The following is an 18,764-nucleotide window of genomic DNA, read 5'->3' on the forward strand; positions in this document are numbered from 1 at the left end:
GAATCTATTTTGGAAACTGAGTATCACAAAAAGGAGGTTATGGAGCCAGTCACAGCCAAATCATGCTGCACAATTAGGATGGCGAGAGCAATGCTGACTCTGAAGCTGCAGCTGAGCCCTGAAGTCCACAGCTTGCACTGGGACACTTGGCTCCGAACTGACACTCTGCCAGCAATGCTGGGCCTTAAAAATGTTTGCTGCTACTGCTTCATCGAGAAAGGAATCTCTGTTGCCTCTCATTATTTGCATCACTTAATCGTAACTCAAAGTAGGCAGGTGATTGGCTAAGATTAGTTTAGTAACCACTGGGTGTGAAATGCTTAGTAACTACTCCCCAAAATACCTCTGGAAGAACCTTTTGAATTGAAGAGGCAAGAAAACTACATACTACATTTCTGATATCCTTTTTTGCAGAAAGGATACTTGATACTTCATTTAAAGCTGAGAGTTGTGTCTGTATCTTCAAGACTTAGATTCAGAGCTGAGTTACTTGGCTATATGAGGCAGCCTCTTTGCTGATACAGATCATGTAGTGATGGTGTGTGAAGTCCTAGACAGCAGCAATTTGATTCAACAACATTCTGACAGTGGTGAGAGGCAGAAGCTCTCTTCTCTACACAACTCTATGGTGAGATTTTGGGAATCAGTCCTAGAAGCGTAGCCTTTAATCTTCTTAATGCTGCTTTGGGCCACCTATGCCTCAATAAACTTCTTCATGTTTAAATATGGTACAACAATTCTATTGCCTGTAAATTGAGAATGCTCATTAACATAATAAATGGAATCTGTCGTAGTTCCCTGTTACAGACTCCAAGAAAATAAGAATTTACAGATTGTTTCTCCGGGTTTGTTTGAAGAGTGTGAGAATCCATTAACCTTAGAAAAAGGGACTGGACTCTGGAATTGCAGGACACTCAAAACAGTTACATTAAATCCTGCGGTTTCCTGCATGAAGTGTATTGAAAACAACCTTTGGGGCATCAAGTGGCTGGTGCAGTAAACAATTATGGGGACTCAGGGAATACGTATAAGAAGAGAGGAGTAGGTCAATTGCTTATAATTACAATCAAGAATTTAAGGTGAAAATATTAGGCTCAAAGTACAAATTCTCAGCTCAATTCAGAGTACAAGAAGACATGGACAATCTTTTAGTGTCATAAAATATTCTCTCATCTTTGTTGCTGCAGGGCTTACATATCTGAAATTCAGTTGAATTCAGACAAAATTCAAGTGATATAGTGAAACGGAGTTTGTGATGTCAACTTGCCTAAGGTAAGTAGAACTAAGGATCCCAGAATTCCCTTGCAATGGTTTCCATGTTTTTGTCCCCTCCAAAATTTATGTTGAGACTTAATTCCCAAAGCAACAATGTTGGGAAGTGGAGCCTTCTGAAAGATGTTTAGGTCATGAAGGCTCTCATTTTCATGAATGGATGAATGTCACAATGAAAAGAGCTTGTCAAAGTAAGTTCACTCTCCTCTGCTATTCTACCATGTGAGGAAAAGTGTTCCTTCCCTCAGGAAGCAATAGTATTCAGCCTGCTATCTTGGACACACAGAGCAGGCTCTTACCAGATACCAAGCCTGTTATAGTGCCTTGATCATAGATTTTTCAGTATTCAGAACTAGGAGAAATAAAGTATTGTTCTTAAAAATTACCCAGTCTGTGGTATTCTACTACAGCAGCACAAAACACATTAAGACATCCTTTTTGGCATGGTTCCATGTTACAGTTGGTCAAAAGAAAAATTTGCAAACAATTTGGAAAGCAGAAAAGAGTAACAGTAACCATTACTCTCAGGAGGCCATTATGGATAGAGGTGATAAGAGACACATGTAGAAATACTAGCAGATTTCAGCTTGTCTTTCTTATCTACTTGGAGACAGACAAATGCAGGAATACCAATAGATTGCCATTTGTCCTCACTACCCAGCACTCCATGTCCAAATTTCCTTTTATTACGGTCCCAGCTGACCCATAATAACTCCACAGTCATTCTCATCAGGTGCCTTTAGCAGCCCTCTCTGACACACCTGGCAATAGGAGGCTGGCAAGTGAACTGCCTTTCATGCTTTATCTTCCCTTTTAGATCCTTGCTTCCCCAGCTTCCTCCACAGTAGTGCAAGAGAGTATTCCTATTTAAAAATCCTTATTCTATATTACTTATAGTGTTTTGCCTTTCTGACTGCAACTTCATTGACACATCTTGCAAAAGGATATTGTCTTAGCCTCATCTCAACAAACGCTCATTACCAATCTAGAGCCCAGTGTCACTCCATGGACCATATAAAGTCAATATCAGAAGCAAATTTTTGAATATCAAAAGAGCTGCAAATTTCCCACTTATATTGGCACAAATTTGAGGAATGTGTGTAGGGATTGATTTTGTTGGGGGCTGCACAAAACAAAAAGGAATAGAACTTAAAATTGGGTTGAGTTTATCAATATGGGTACTCCTAAATGAATTGCAATGTATCATCCCATTTTGATTAATAGGGGATGATTCAAATCATTTGCTTGGCTGGTTAATTAAATCATAATCTCAGCATTTGCCTATATTGAACTTAGAAAGAGATAAACACAATTAATTAACCCACTCATTAATTATGTCCACTAAGGGGGCCAAAATAATCCCCCTTAATAATGACATTGACATATATTTTGAGTAGGGTCAATATCCTTGAAAAGTACTTTAGTAACTCTCATGGCCATCAACTTTCCATTACTTAAATAAGTTAATATATCCAGAAGTCATTGAGTTAATATATCCAGAAGTTTGATATCTCTATGGAAACACCCTACAATATCACCAAAATCTTATTTCCGGTTTTGTATTCAGTCAAGTTACAGTCTCATGTCAACAAAAATTGTCAACATGTCTACTGATTGTTGAATGCTGACTTTAGAGAATGTTAATCCCCGAGTCACAGAATAAAGACATCTAGGGTTCAGGTGGTAAATAGAGTTTGGCCTGAGTCCATCTATAGTGGTGTGGTGATACCAGGAACCCATTATGTATTGGTAGCAGACATGTGGACTGCCCTTGCCACGGTTGATCCCATTATATCACCACTACCTGCCCAATCTGCCAAGGGCAGAAACCAATACAAATCTTAAAATGACATCACAATTAGAGTAAGGGGAAAATGTAGGATCGGCCAGCCACTTGACTATATATATATATTTGTGTGTTTTTGTTTTTTGTTTTTTGTTTTTTTTTTGAGATGCAGTCTCACTCTGTCACCCAGGCTGGAGTGCAATGGCATGATCTCGACTCACTGCAACCTCTAACTTCTGGGTTCAAGCAATTTTCCTGCCTCAGCCTCCCGAGTAGCTGGGATTACAGGCATGTGCCACCACATCCTGGCTAATTTTTGTATTTTTAGTAGAGATGGGGTTTCACCATGTTGGTCAGGCTGGTCTCAAACTCCTGACCTCGTGATCCGTCCACCTCTGCCTCCCAAGTGCTAGGATTACAGGCGTGAGCCACCGCGCCTGGCACACTTGACTATATTTTTATTTATTTTTTTACTATCTTCTACCATGGAGGAAAGAATAATCTGTTCTCCTTAAAATAGATATTTGCTCTAGATATGGGTTTGCCTTCCCTGCATACTGTGCTTCAGTTGTAATGCTAATCACAGAATTACTATAAATGTCATTCTAAGTTACGCTACTTTATACAGCTTTGCTTCTAAGCCAATAATAACTCATTTTATAGCAAAAAGCATGCTCTAGCATTGAGAAACAGCTGGTCATGTAGAAAGATGTAATGACTTACTGAAGATTCAGTTAGTGTCAGGTAGGAAACAACTTGTGAGCTTGAGTTGCTTTCTGCTAACATGAGATATATATTATGCATTAGTGAATAGAAGATTGTTTCTTCAGGAGTCTGAGGAATCAATAGGTGAAATAGAGGGGATGCCTCTGACTGTTCTGCCTAATTATCAGTGTCTCAACTTTTTGATTCCTGAGAACATGAAAAGAATTACATTGTACTGGGACTTGAGACTGACATTTGACAATATTGGGTCAATTGAACTCAAGACCAATACACTGAAGAGTTGTGTTGATCGAGGTGATTAAAGTGGTTTATCAAGAGAAAATGAGGTTTCTGCTACAAGATGGGGATAGGGAAGAAAATACATGTAACCTAGAGAACTCTCTTAAGCTATCTCCCAGTATTTGTATGTCTAATAATAAATGATAATAAAGGATCTGGAAAATCTAATCCAGGTAGGAACATCAAGATATGAAATATTTCAGAGAAGATTTAGGTTACTCACTAAAGGAGGTGCAAACTTACAGGACATTGTCAGCATGAAGAAACTTTTCAGCATGATACAATTTTTACTATTGTGTTGACTGTTTCATAGCTGTATACATATGTGTAAATTACCAAATTGTTCAATTATAACATTTACTTTCTATTAAATGTCAATTATTAGTAAAGCTATGATTTTAAAATAGACAATTTTATAATCTTATATCTATTAAGGAAATTAGAGTATTTAAAGATATTCCTACAAATAAAACTCCATGTCCAGTTGTCTTTACTGATAAACTCTAGGACAATTTTAAAAGAAGAAATAATGCCATTCAATTCAATTCTACACAAACTTTTCCAGAAAAATTAAATGGAAGAGAATACTTTTCCTTTAAATCACAAGGTAAGCATTACCCTTATTAAAAAACAGTTTCAGAAATTATAAGAAAATAAAACTACATAAACATAGAAGTAAAAGTATTACCACAAAATTTCAAAATCAAAGCCAACTATATATACAGGAAATACACCATTATTAAAAGAGATTTATCCCAAGAATGCAGTTGTTTTGACATTTAAAAATTAATTAGTGCAATTTATCACAGCAAACTGAGAAGAAAAATCATATAATTATCTACATGAATATGGAAAAAGCATTTTACACTAATACTTATTCCTATGAAAATTTCCAACAAATAGAAATAATATTCTTCAATATTAAAAGGAACATTTACCAAACCTTGCAACTATCTGCAGATCCAATGGTAAGATTTCATACCTCTTTATAAACTCAGGAACAAGGCAAGGATGTTAGCTCTCTCACCACTTCTTTTCAATGTTGTACTGGAGACCTAGCCAGCACAAAACAAAACAAAACAAAACAAAAAACAAAAAACAAAAAAAAAAAAGAAGAAGAAGAAAAAAAGAAAGAAATGAAAAAAAGTTATCTAGATTCATAAGAAGAAATTAAACTCTTTGCACTTTCTTGTCAATGATCTGGTAATCATTGAAGAAAATCCTATGGAATCTACAAAAGTAGTACTTGAAATAATATGTGAGTTTAGCAAGTTTGCAGACTACAAAACCAGAGGATAAAAATCAATTGTGTGTATATCTGTGTGTGAATAAAATAATCTGATATTCATATTTTTAAAAGCTACCATTTTTTATATTTAAAAATATTATTCCCTTGTTCCAACCTTCAGAATTCACATACTAAAAAAAATAAATAAACTAATAAATTTTAATGACAAAAGGGAGGTTTTTCACTGTCAGGGAAGAAATAGGAAGTAAGATAGGACAGACAACTTCAATTAACTCTGTGGTAATGAATTAGAGTCAGTCATATATGTACAAATTCATATTGATTTCAGTTTACATTCTAATGGATGGCTACAGAAATAAATATTGATTTGTATGCATACATGGATTACTAAACATACATACATTTTTTAGCTGTATATGTTGGGGGGATCTAGAGAAAGCAACATTCAAGTGGCAGTGAGCATGCCAGCACCTGGATGTGGTTTCCACATCCAATTCTTCAAAAGGAGAATTGGGGCTTCCTGGAGAAATGGATGACTTAAGGGCTGGGGCAGGAAAATTCAAGATGAGACTTGAGCATCCTGTAATACCATGAAGTAAGAGAGTGTTAAATGAAACAGAAAAAATGAGGGCATGCCAGACGGATACAGGTGCAAGCTTCTGTGAGTGCCCAATGGTCTAACTGGTAACAAAATAAAGGACAATAGTGTTGGATTACAATCCATGGAATAATAGGTGTTTCTACCAGTCATACTTATATAAATAAGTAATTAAATAATGGAATGAATAATAAATGAGAGGGCAGGATAAGAAGGTGTCTAATGTAGATATTGTCTAGTTGAATTCTCACATTGCTTTAGAGGTAAGTAATATATTCTCATTTTATATTGGAGAAACTGTAGGGTCAGTGTAGTTGGTTACACAACTAGTTTGAGGAAGTACAAACATAGTAATTCATGTGTTTCTACTTTAAAAATCACCCTTTTATTTCAATATTTTCACTCTTTTTAGCTGATCCCTGTTAAAAGCTTTTTTTTCTGAGTAAAAATTGAATTTATAAGGTATACATTGTGTTTAAGAGAAAAAAATATCCCTTCATTTAGCACAGGAGTAGCTTCTTGCAGTTCTCCATGTGACAGTTGGAATTTTATGTTCAAGAAATTAAGAATCTCCGTTTTCTACATATTTGGTCATGGGAGAACCATATCTCCAATTGCACATACGGTACTAACATTAGGTGGTGTGAATATTTGCCACCTGCTGGCTTTTAGATTAGAGGTATCCACAATACTGTGTCTTAAGAAAGCATTTGTGTTGACCGTGTTCCCACAGACCAGAAAATAAAATGTTTTTTTAGTGCTATTTATTTCGCCATTTATTTTATGACGTGTTCTATTAAATTCCAACACTAAAAGTAGTCATATGCATTTGTGAAACATTGCTCTGTTTATAACAATATTTCTATTTTTAGTGACCTGGAAATATTTGAATCTGGAATATAAAACAACTTTTTATTTACTGTGAGGGATTCACATTTATTTGTTTTGTTTTACATGAAAAAGGGGGATACTATTTTACTCAGGAAAATATGTATAAGATATCTCTTAAATATATTATACAAAACTGCCTTTAGTCAGCATTTCTTGGTGTCAAATGTCTAGTATCTGATGTTTTATAATAGATGATAAAGTCTCTACTATCAAGTTACCAAAAAGTTACAAAAATAACTACAAAAATAATACTAGGTGTATATGTGGGAAGTAATAAAACTAAATATTTATTTCTAATAAAGAAAATTTGAGGATTAAGTTGAGAGTAAGCAGGCCGCTTAGATGTTTGGTAATGGAAATAGACATGCTTTTCTAAATCTCAGCGTCCACATTAGTAAAATGTAGCAACTTACAGTACAGTACCTACTTCATGGAGTAATGGTGATAGTGACATGAAATAATAAAAGGATCTTCAAAAATCCAGATAAAGGCATAAGCAAAAAGAAACATAAATTTGTAATCTAGTTTTTTGAAGAAAGACCTCTGAGAGGGAGTTAGATTATTTACATAGTTTACAGTTAAAGTTCTGTAGAGAAAACATCAAATCCTATCATTGCTTTCATTCTGTGTATAACACTATCTTTAATCAAAATCTATGACTTTGGTTATAATATGTAAATTGTTTGAATAAGGAGATATTTATTCTTGTCATTTATTTATTAATTTTGTAAACACCTGTTTTGTCAAATTTGTTTATGCTAGGTCTGGAAGCTGTAACAACAAACTATTCTATTTGTCTTGAAAGAGGTGGCAGTTTCAAGAAGTAACAACTTTAAAACAAATTATAATTTATCTACTACATAATAATGTGTGGAATAGAAATTTCCCTCAGAGAACAAAACAAGGAGCCTCACCTAATTTAGTACTCACATACCAGGGAATATTTTCTTTCTTTAAGAAAATATTCTATGTCGAGGACTAGAGGTGATTAAAAAGTTAGCAAGATAAAGGGCAGGGACAGGGATGGACAGTGTTGGGAAGAGAGACAAGAATGAGTGTTCCATTGACAGAAGCTTAGACATGGCCTAACAGAGAGTGACAATGGGAATCGTTGGAAGAACCACAACCAGAATAGCACTGTAGAAATGTTTACAAGTGGCCATACTAAGAAAGAAATAGGGAACAAATATTAAAAGGACTTATAATCATTTGTACGGAAATAGAGCTTAGTATCGAGATTAGGGATATTTTTGAAGTGGTAGACTTAACAAGGTGAGGTGATATAATTAGCTATGCAGAATGGTACACAGCACTGGTGATTGGTTTGGACAAGTGTTGGGGTCATGTTCTAAAAGGAGGCGAATTTTTCAAGGGGGCTGCAGGGCAATGATGAGATTACTTTTTAGCCTACTGAATTTGATTGGCCTACTTTACATCCCAGTGAAGATGTCCACCAAGAACTTGGTCTGGAGCTCAACAGAGAGTTCTTGGAAGGAGACACAGATTTAGCTCATCATATTATATGAGTAATTTAATTCACTGGCAGTACATTACATTTCTCATCAAGTTTGTGTCTAGCAATAATGGAAGAGTGCCTAGAAGTCTCAAAAATGTATTACATAGTCAGAAAAATAGTTCCAAAGGGATAATTTGAAGTGTCACATCAGCAAAAGGAAAATAAAAGGAGTATAATGTCAATGATGTTAGGGACAAAAATTATTCCACGGTGTGAGTATTCAACCGTCTCAAGGGCTACAGAGAGGTCTGTAAGATGAAAAGTGTGCAGTGGATTTAGCCACTGTGTGCTGTTCATTAAGTCGGTAAATTCAGTACTGTAAATCTGAAAGCAAGGGTAAAAGAGCACAAGGGTAGTAGCATTTGCAGTATTCAACTCAGTAATCAACTCTAAGTCAGTCACTATTGAATATTTGTTGAAAGACTGCAAAAACATGAACTTGTTTATCAATTCTTAGAGCATAGAACTTAGGTTTAAACTATCGAGCTTCAAAGAAAGTGTTCTAAAACAAATTTAAGCAAGTATTCAGTAGGATTGTGCAGTAAATAGTTTTCTCTGTCTGGACTAATATCATACAGATTATATTAACTATATCAAGGAAAGATGAAAGTTCTCATGCAGTAAGAAATCTTATAGGAAAGGTTTTTAAAATGGTCTGGTAGGCCTACTCAGGTAGAATGTAGTGATTGAGATAATAGTTTCAGACTTTGATTGTTACATTATTAAAATTTACTTGCAATATCAAAAATTATTACCTATATGATATTAACAGTTTACCTAATTTTTCTAAGACTCTAAATCTCAGTGTTCACTTTATTAAAATGTAACAACAGATACTACAGTGCCTACCTTATGGCGTTATGGTGAGGAAGGCATAAAATAATCCATAATAAAGCACTCATAAATTAATGTCTGACATATGCTAGAGTCTCAATAAATATTTGCTCTATTGTTGTTATTGTTTATGATGAATCACCATAAAATCTTATAAAAGATTTTATCTTCAATTAAATGGCTAAGGGAATGTATTATGCCTGAGTAAACAAAAATCACTTCTTAGTTGTAGTTTATTATAATTATTATCATTTGTGAATTCAAAAACTTTTTTTTTGAGACTCTGTCTTGCTCTGTTACCCGGCTTCAGTGCAGTAGCACAATTATAGCTCACTGTAGCCTCAACCTCCCAGGCTCAAGTAATTCTCCTACCTCAGCCTCCTGAGTATCTGGGATTATAGGCATGCGCCACCACACCAGGCTACTTTTTTGTTTGTTTTTCTGTAGATACAGGGTCTCACTGTGTTATTCAGGCTAGTCTGGAACACGTGGGGTCAACAGATCCTCTTGCCTATGCCTCCCAAAGTAATGGGATTACAGGCATGAGCCACCATGCCCGGCCCCAGATTCTTATAGAGTAAAATAATTGCATATATAATCCCTGCTTCCTCTCCATCTCTCCAACATGAGGGAACAAACATAAAACAAGAAGTAACAAAATTTATCTATTGTAGCCTTTGCCCTCTGCCCAAGTGTAAAATAACTGGAAACTGAAAGTTTCATTTCTCACAGAGCATTTGCTTCAAGCAGGAAACTTTATTGTCAGGACTAGCATCCTCAAGGATGTTTATTAGAGTGAGAGGCTTCATTTATTCCTCAGATTATTTTTACAGTCATTCATATTGATTTCACTTTGCTAACAGTGTGGAACTTCAGGTTACTTCGAGTTCCCCAGAGAGTTAAAGACTACAGGGCAGAAGAAATTGCCCCCAATCAATTTATCTGCCTTTCCACTATTTTAAATATGTTTAGTCCTAAACTGAAACACATTTCAATAATATTAAATTATAGAAAAATGATAAGAAAATCTGTATTTATGTTGTTATGGTAAGCAGATATAAACAGCATATAAAAAGTGTCCATTTTTACTGTTTTACATAACTTTAAGTAGCTCATAAGTTTTCTGTTCAAACTTTTTTTTTGTTTGTTTTACCACAGGCCAAATGAAACCATTTTATTTTTAGTTTATGTTTTATAACTTTGTTTTGGAAATCATCACCTATAAATTATTCATAACAAATTCCTATTGCTCAGTCTTTTCATGAAGCTATCCATAATATATTATGAATGCTTCTGTTCAAAAACATTTTAAGAACAGAGACTTTATAAAGATGTGAGGAATGGAATCCATTAGATCATTTTTGAAGAAGTAATGCAGTGGCAACACTAGCAAAAAGAGAATGATCACCAACTATAATGATGACATATACACATATATATTAGGTGTTTATTTTTTTTTTACTATTAGGTTCTGACTATAGAAATTGCAATAATAAATCACATTGATTACAGTTCTTAAAATAATTTTGTTTTTAATAAACTTTATGTGGAAACAGAAAATACATTTGGACACTTTGAAGAAACTTTGCAGTAATATGTTCTTTCACTTTTCTTTAGTTTACAACTTCAGCAATGCCCCATTCTACTGCTATCAATATACTATATTAGTCCATTTCCACACTGCTGGTAAAGACATACCCAAGACTGGGAAGAAAAACAGGTTTAATTGGACTTACAGTTCCACATGTCTGGGGAGGCTTCAGAAGCATAGCAGGAAGCCAAAGGCACTTCTTACGTGGCAGCAGCAAGAGAAAATGAGGAAGAAGAAAAAGCAGAAACCCCTGATAAACCTATCAGGTCTTGTGAGACTTATTAACTATCATGAGAATAGCAGGGGAAAGACCAGCCTCCATGATTCAATTACCTCCCCCTTGGTCCCTCCCACAACACATGGGAATTCTGGGAGATACAAGTCAAGTTGAGATTTGGGTGGGGACACAGTCAAACCATATCACACATTGTTACATTTCTTCCCTGTTTTATAAACCTCTAGTTTTAGTCAGTCAGAGAGATGGATTTGAGACGGAGCTCCCATCTCTTCAGTTGCAGCACCAGATTAAAGAATTCTTCCTTGGCAATACTTGCGGTCTCAGTGATTGGCTTTCTCTGCGATGAGTAGCAGGACCTAGCCTGAATCCCTGATGTTTTGGTAACAAATGTGCTAACAACTCCCAAATGTGCACCTCTAGCCAGACTTTTACACTGAAATCCAGACACAACTATACAACTGTCTACAAATTACTTGTCCAACTTTTAAACTCCATTTGTCTCAAACCAATCTTCTGCTTCTCTCCACCAAAACCTACTCCTCTCCTCATCTCTCTAATCTCAATAAAATCTCTTTACTTAGTTCAAAAGTCTTAGAATCATTATTTGGTTTCTTTCTTTCATGTCCACAAATAAAATAAATTAGTAAATCCTGCCAGATTTTTCCTCAAAATATTTTGAGAGTCTTACCACTTTTTGTGACTTACATTTCTACCACTCTATACAAAAATATAATCACCTATGAACAGGACACCTATTAACAGTCTCTGGACTGTTCTTCCTGCATTTATTCTTGTCCCTGTAGTCTTTTTGTTGTTGTTGTTTTTTATGTGGCAGCCATGTCGAGTCTCTTAATAAATTCAATAATATAATGCTATGTTATACCTATTCAAATGGATTCCCGTCCTAATAGAATAAATATCAGAATCACTTAAAGCAGCTTACAGAATTCAATTTCATCTACTTTTCTCAATTCATTATCTGTCAAAACACTATCTCTCTTCTTCAGCTACATTTGTCTTCTTAGGTTTATTTAACGTGTTAAGCATGTTCTATATCTTAGCCTTTGAACTCATTCTTTTTCTCTTTTTGGAATGTACTTCCTATGGATATGCACATGTCTGGTTCCTTCAACTCTTACCCTTTAAGTCTTTTTCTTTGTATATCTATCTTTGTACACATGTATATAGATATTGTATACAAATGCTTTATTGTCTATATATTCTCACCAAATGTAGCAGGTAAGACAGTGCTAATAATTCCTGATATATAAACAATTTTAATACATTTTGAAAGAACAGATAAATGAGGAATTTAGTTCTGAGGCTCATCTTTTCATTTTGGGAATTTGCATATGGTCTTCCTGATATTTTAAGTCATGTTTTTTCCTAATGGGATTGGACTTGGCTGCTCTCACAGAAGACCTGTGATTTCCTGGCCAGAAATCTGTGCTCCAGCCTGTCTATGAAGAACTTCACCCTGAATCAAGTCTCACCATCATTAATCTGGCTAGGTCATCCTACACCCTGGAAGGTGGAATTAATTTAAAATTCAATGATGTCTTCTCTGCATTCAGATGCAGGTGGTAATATATCACCATCTAAACAGAGAGGTGACTTGTTTTTGTTTTAAATAGAGTTTCTTTGTTTTAAACTCCATCAAGAACCTATTACATATTCATTTATTTGGGCAGGTTTGATATAAAAGGTTGTAGATGTAACAATTTTCCATGTCTCCTGGTGTAAATTAAGTCTGACTTCTGATCTATTTGGGTGAATGTCATAAAAAAATCATTATTACTAAATGAACATATTGAGATATGTAAGTAAATAGCAAATTCAGAGTTAGCTCTTTTTTTTTTTTTTTCTGAGATGGAGTGTGATCTCTGCTCACTGCAACCTCCGACTCTGAGTTTCAAGCAATTCTCCTGCCTTTGCCTCCCAAGTAGCTGTGATTACAGGCACACGTCACCAAGTCCAGCTAATTTTTGTATTTTTAGTAGAGACAGGGTTTCACCATGTTGGCCAGGATGATCTCGATCTCCTGACCTCGTGATCCACCGGCCTCGGCCTCCCAAAGTGCTGGGATTACAGACATGAGCCACCGTGCCCAGCCAGGGCTAGCATTTTCTTACCATTTTGCCTTTTTATTCTAATAACTTTTGAGCAAAACTAAACTTTTAACAAAATGCCATTTTTAAAATTCTAGGATTAATGATTCCGAATTTAAAAGTCATACGTACTTGAATTTTTTTGAAATGAAATAATGATATATGATCTCAATACACCTTAAGAAAACTACAATGAAAGTAGAATGATGCTGATCAAATGATATATGACATGTACTATGTCAATTCAATTGGAAAAGATTCACTAAATAGTAATATTGAATTGGATTTCTATTTGGAAAAGAATGGTGTATATAAAATAAATTTCAGATAGATTAAAGACAAAATTTTAACATTTAGATTAAATAATCAGAAAATGATTTTATAACCTATGAAGCAGTAGTCATTCTAGATGAAAATTTAAATCTGTAACCCATGAAGATGAAAAATTCTATTAGTCATCTATATCTGCATAATAAACACCTCAAATCATGGTGTCTTTTTTTTTTTTTTTTTTAAAGACTGAGTCTCTCTCTGTCGCCCAGGCTGGAGTGCAGTGGCGTGATCTAGGCTCACTGCAAACTCTGCCTCCTGGGTTCACGCCATTCTCCCGCCTCAGCCTCCCTAGCAGCTGGGACTACAGGCGCCCGCCACCACGCCCAGCTAATTTTTTTGGTACTTTTAGTAGAGACGGGGTTTCACGGTGTTAGCCAGGATGGTCCCGCTCTCCTGACCTTGTGATCCGCCCACCTCGGCCTCCCAAAGTGCAGGGATTACAGGCGTGAGCCACTGCGCCCAGCGAAATTATGGTGTCCTTTAAGAAAAGAAGTATGTGTTATTATTCATGCTTCTGATGCTATCTGTTAGCTCTGCTTGTCAGAGTCAGACTTAATTGATCTTGACTGAACTTGCTTCTGTGCGTGTTATCAAATATTAGATGGCCTGGGGACTGGCTAGTCCTTAGCAGCTTCAATTTCAAGGCAGAAAGTAGACTATTGGCTGAAGGAGCAGAAGTAAAAGGGCCACTTGTCTCTCCTCATCCAGTAAAATAGTCTGGGCCCGCTCACATGGTAGTAGCAGGTTTCTAGAAGAATAACCTACAGTGTGTAAAGCTTTTTAAGGCTTAGTCTCAAAACTAGAACACCATCTTTTTCAGGGAATTCTTTTGGCCAAAATAAGTTACAAAGTGAACCCATATACAAATTGTGTGGAAATATACTCTACTCAATAACAGAGGAACTGAAAACTAGGTTGCAAGTAGTGTGGATAGAGAAAATGACGAAGAATTGGGGCTATTTTTGCAAGCAATTTACTATAATACATGCAGTTTACATACCATTTCAAAGTTTAATATCACTAATACACTTAGAATTTCTAAACTAAAGAAAAGAAATTTGTTTTAATTAGAAGAATACTGGAATTCAATTTATAGAAAAGGCAATATAGGTAGGCAATGATCCGAACATTTTTTTCAACCATATTAGAAGTTGCTGAAATGCAAATTTAGGAAATGAAATACCAAATTTTCAAATAGACAAAAACAAACAACTCACCTAATAAACATAAGGAGTGAAAAATGTAGGGACCCTAATACACATCATTACTATATTGACAGAAATGTAAATGAGTAAAAAACCCTTCAGAAAGAATTTAATACACTTATTAAAATTCAAAATGGTTGTATATTTTGATCTCAGAATCCTCCTCCATAAATTTACTCCATAGAAATAAATCAGTTTATAGTTTACTATATTTTGCAATGTTTTTTAATGGTGTTTATTGTTCAAATAAATATAATTTAATCTAAATATTTATCAAAAGGAAGGTGATAGAATAAATAATGATACTACCATAAAATAAAAAATTTTGTAACAACTTAAAAAAAATAATAAGTTTTACAAACATGGATATATGATAATAACAACCCAGTAGGATCTACAGAATGGTGAAATAATGATAATCTTTGTAATAATTTTGAATAGGCTAGTTCCCAATTGAAGGAGGTGAAAAACTTATTCCCTACCTCACAGCAAATACAAATATCAATCAAGATAATTTTTACATCTAAATATAAAAAAACAAAATAATACAATTCTATAAATAAAATAGGAAAATATCTCTTGACCCCTGGATAGGAAACATTGCTTAAACAAAAAACATTTCCCATACAGGAATAGATATCAAAATTGAACACAATTTTGAAAAATTGAAACAAAAGAAAGAATCACAGCTTATGAATGATAGCGTTAAAATAATATGGAATAGAAAGAAAAAAGCCACATAATAGGAGAATATTTACGCCAAAAAAGTAACAGAAAATTTCACATCTAATAATATTTTTTAAAGTGCTACAATTTAATAATAAGACAAACACCAAAATAGAAAAACAATTAAAAGCCTTAAACAGGCATGTCAAAAAGATTAAATATGTTAATCATTATTATTTATTAGAAAAATATAAATTAAAAGCTTCAATACCTACCCCCACCACCACTCTGTAATGTTGAAAGAAAAAAGGGGAGGAAGTAAGAAAGGCAGAAAGGAAAGGAAGAATGTGGAAACAAAGGAAAGAAGGCAGGCATGGAAAGGAAGGAAGGAAAGAAAAAGAAAAACAGAAGGAAGGAGGAGAATGAGGGAGAGAGGGAACGAGAGAGAGGGAGGAAGAAAGAGAACAAAATGTTACTAAGTATTGGCACAAATAGGAATCATGGCAAATTGCTGAATATATGGCGATTACTCACTTTGTAAAACTAGAACTTTCTATGAACCTTAGAAATATGTGGTACCCCTATGACTTAGCAGTGTTTATCCTAGATATATACCCCAGCAATTTATACAAATTCAAAGAAAGAAAATATTTTAATAATGTCCATAGAAGCATTATGCTAATAGTCACAAACTGGAAACAATTCAAATTTTCCTAACCAGCAAAATGCTTGAAAAGTGAACATGACTTCCTAAGATGGAATAATATACAACAATAAAAATGGAGAAAAACGGTAAAAAAAAAAGCCACATAAAAATGAGGCATACCATGTTATTGTATTTTTAAAATAAAAAAGAGAATATTAGAGATACAAACTCAGATGGTAAAATCATAAGGAAAAAGAAAAAATTGCTATAAAAATTAATAAAGAGAGTATTTTTGTTAGGAATATTGGTGAGTAGGAGAAAATGTGAGAAACTTTTAGAGTTGTTAGTAATGGTCTTTTATATAATTTTGTGCTTATTCAAGTGTCTGCTTTGTGATAAAACAGATCTGTTTTCCTTTTTGTTCAACTCTTAGAAATATAAACCATTTTTCACATTATAGAGGTTACAAAATTTAGCTTGACCTCTTATTCTCTGAAGCGGTTTTATAAAAAAAAGGCAAGCATTAATATTCTAGCATTAAAGAATTCACAGTATGAAACAAATGATGTTATTATCTTTATTCAATAATTGATAATAGCTTAGTATTTTACATTTAAAAATATTTGTTATTATGAATTCCATCTACTCAATCTCTATGACAAGGAAAAAAATGCCTTAGTATGTTGATGGCAGAAATGTTGGAGCATATTTTTTTCTATAAAAGAGAAATTGAGCTTTAGTTTCGTTGAATGATTTGGCTTAAGATACACAGATACTTGGGGGCAGAGACAGAAAATAAAGCAAGGTGCTACAAAGTCAGTGTGTTACTAATATATAGTACAAGCTTTCCATAATATAGATATGCCCAAATGTCAACTCTTCTATATGTTTATACTTCCTGTGCCTCTATAAAATTATTGTTTGCAGTTAACCTCTTCATGCTTTCTACAGATTTTCAAATCTAACCAGGTTGGATTATGGGGAAAAGAAACAATAGATTTTAAATGTTTGGAACTGGCTAGAAGAGTGACATATAATTAAGTTAAGAAAAGATTTGATTAATAGAAAACAGGAATACTAGTTGCTCTGTTAGTCAATTTAAAAGTGTCAAATCTCCGGAAGGAATTACCTTCAGCAGAACACAAACTTGTATGGATACTATGGACTTCATTGGCACAACCATGTAAACTGTCTATATGTACATTTTTCCTCTCTGTTGGAAGGACATTTTGTAATTCCAAGAGAAAATTTGATATTTAAATATGATTTGAATTGAAATGGGGCACTGGAAATAAAAAAATAGATACTATTCACAAATTATTAAATGTGATAGAATTAGCGATGTTTCAAATTCATCTAATGTTTAACGTAAGTGGAGTATTGACAGTTTTAAACATAATTTCTTATTATTCTTAAAAATCATTTATTTGATGTTGATTTTATCTTAAATATTACCCTCCTATATATTTCACTTCTCATCCAAAATTTTTTAAAGAATAACCCACTATTGTCATCTCCATTTCCCTGGCTTCCAATCATTCCCCAGTTTCTTTCAATCAGCTAACTGCCCCACTGTAATTGTGCTGATTGCTTAAGGTCTTTTTTTTTTCTCATAGTTTTCTAATCTAATGGAATAGCTCATCATGTTTCACTCTTCTGAAAGTAATTTTCCCAAAGTTATGTGAAATTATAACAAAGCATTACTTATGAGCTTTTATATATGTTAAATTTTTTCTAAAGTTGTGTTTTTACATTTTTATTTCAGTAAGAACATTTAACATAAGATCTACTCTTAAAATTTTTTAAATATAGAATACAATATTGTTTAGTATAGGCACAATGTTGTACAGCAGATCTCTAGAATTTAACTATCTTGCATAACTGAAATTTCATACCCATAGAAGGGCAACTTCCCCCTTCTTACCACCAGCTCCTAGTAGCTGTAATTCTATTTTCTCCTTTTAGGAGGTGGACTATTTTTGCCTCATATAAGTGGAACGTGTCCTTTTATAACCAGCTTATCACTTAGCATAATGTCCTGAATCCATGAATTCCATGATGACCCACATTACAGCATTTCCTTCTTTTTAAATGGTGAACAATATTGCAATGTGTGCACATACCACATTTTCTTCATCCATTCATCCATTTGTGGACATTGTTTCCACATATTGGCTATTGCAAATAATATGGTAATAAAATATAGGAATATGAATATCTTTTTGAGATTCCAATTTCAATTCTTTTCTATAAATATCCAGAGATGGGATTGCTAGATCATATAATAGTTCTTTTTATTTTTTTAAGGCTACTTCCTACTGTTTTTCATAGAGGCTATAACATTGCACATTCCCATTAATAGTGTACAAGAGTTAGCAACTTCTCCACATCCTGGGAATACTTATTATCTTTTTCTGTTTATAGTGAGCATTGTAACAGGTAAAAACAGGTAAAGTGATATCTAATTTTGGTTTAATTTAATTTGCATTTTCCACATGATTAGTCATGAGTATCTTTTTATGTTGATGATTTTCATGTCTTCTTTGGAGAAATGTTTATTCAAGTCCTGTGCCCAATTATTAATCAGGATTTGTTGTTTTGTTGTTTGTCTGTTTTGTTTCACTATAGATTACTCGAAGTCCAATCTATATTTTGAATATTAAGCGTTTATTAGATATACGGCTTGCAAATATTTTCTCCCATTCTGTAGATTGCCTTTTCACCCTATTGTTTCCTGTGTAGAAGCTTTTCAGTTAATGTAGTCTCAGTTGTCTATTTTAGCTTTTGTTGCTCATGCTTTTTGTGTTATATCCAAGAGAGCATTAC

General features: G+C 34.0%; 1 long non-coding RNA gene across 1 annotated transcript in view; it reads left to right on the forward strand.

The window, feature by feature from the left end:
- Nucleotides 1-353: 353 nt before the first annotated feature.
- LOC107976509 (uncharacterized) overlaps nucleotides 354-18,764 on the forward strand; it is a 50,017-nt gene continuing 31,606 nt past the window's right edge. The window contains exons 1-2 of the long non-coding RNA XR_001720555.3: nucleotides 354-628; nucleotides 1,188-1,272. This is a non-coding gene — a long non-coding RNA (uncharacterized LOC107976509). The remainder of the gene's footprint in view (nucleotides 629-1,187; nucleotides 1,273-18,764) is intronic.

This window comes from Pan troglodytes, chromosome 7 (genome assembly GCF_028858775.2).
Source record: "Pan troglodytes isolate AG18354 chromosome 7, NHGRI_mPanTro3-v2.0_pri, whole genome shotgun sequence".
Classification (NCBI taxonomy): Eukaryota; Metazoa; Chordata; class Mammalia; order Primates; family Hominidae; genus Pan; species Pan troglodytes.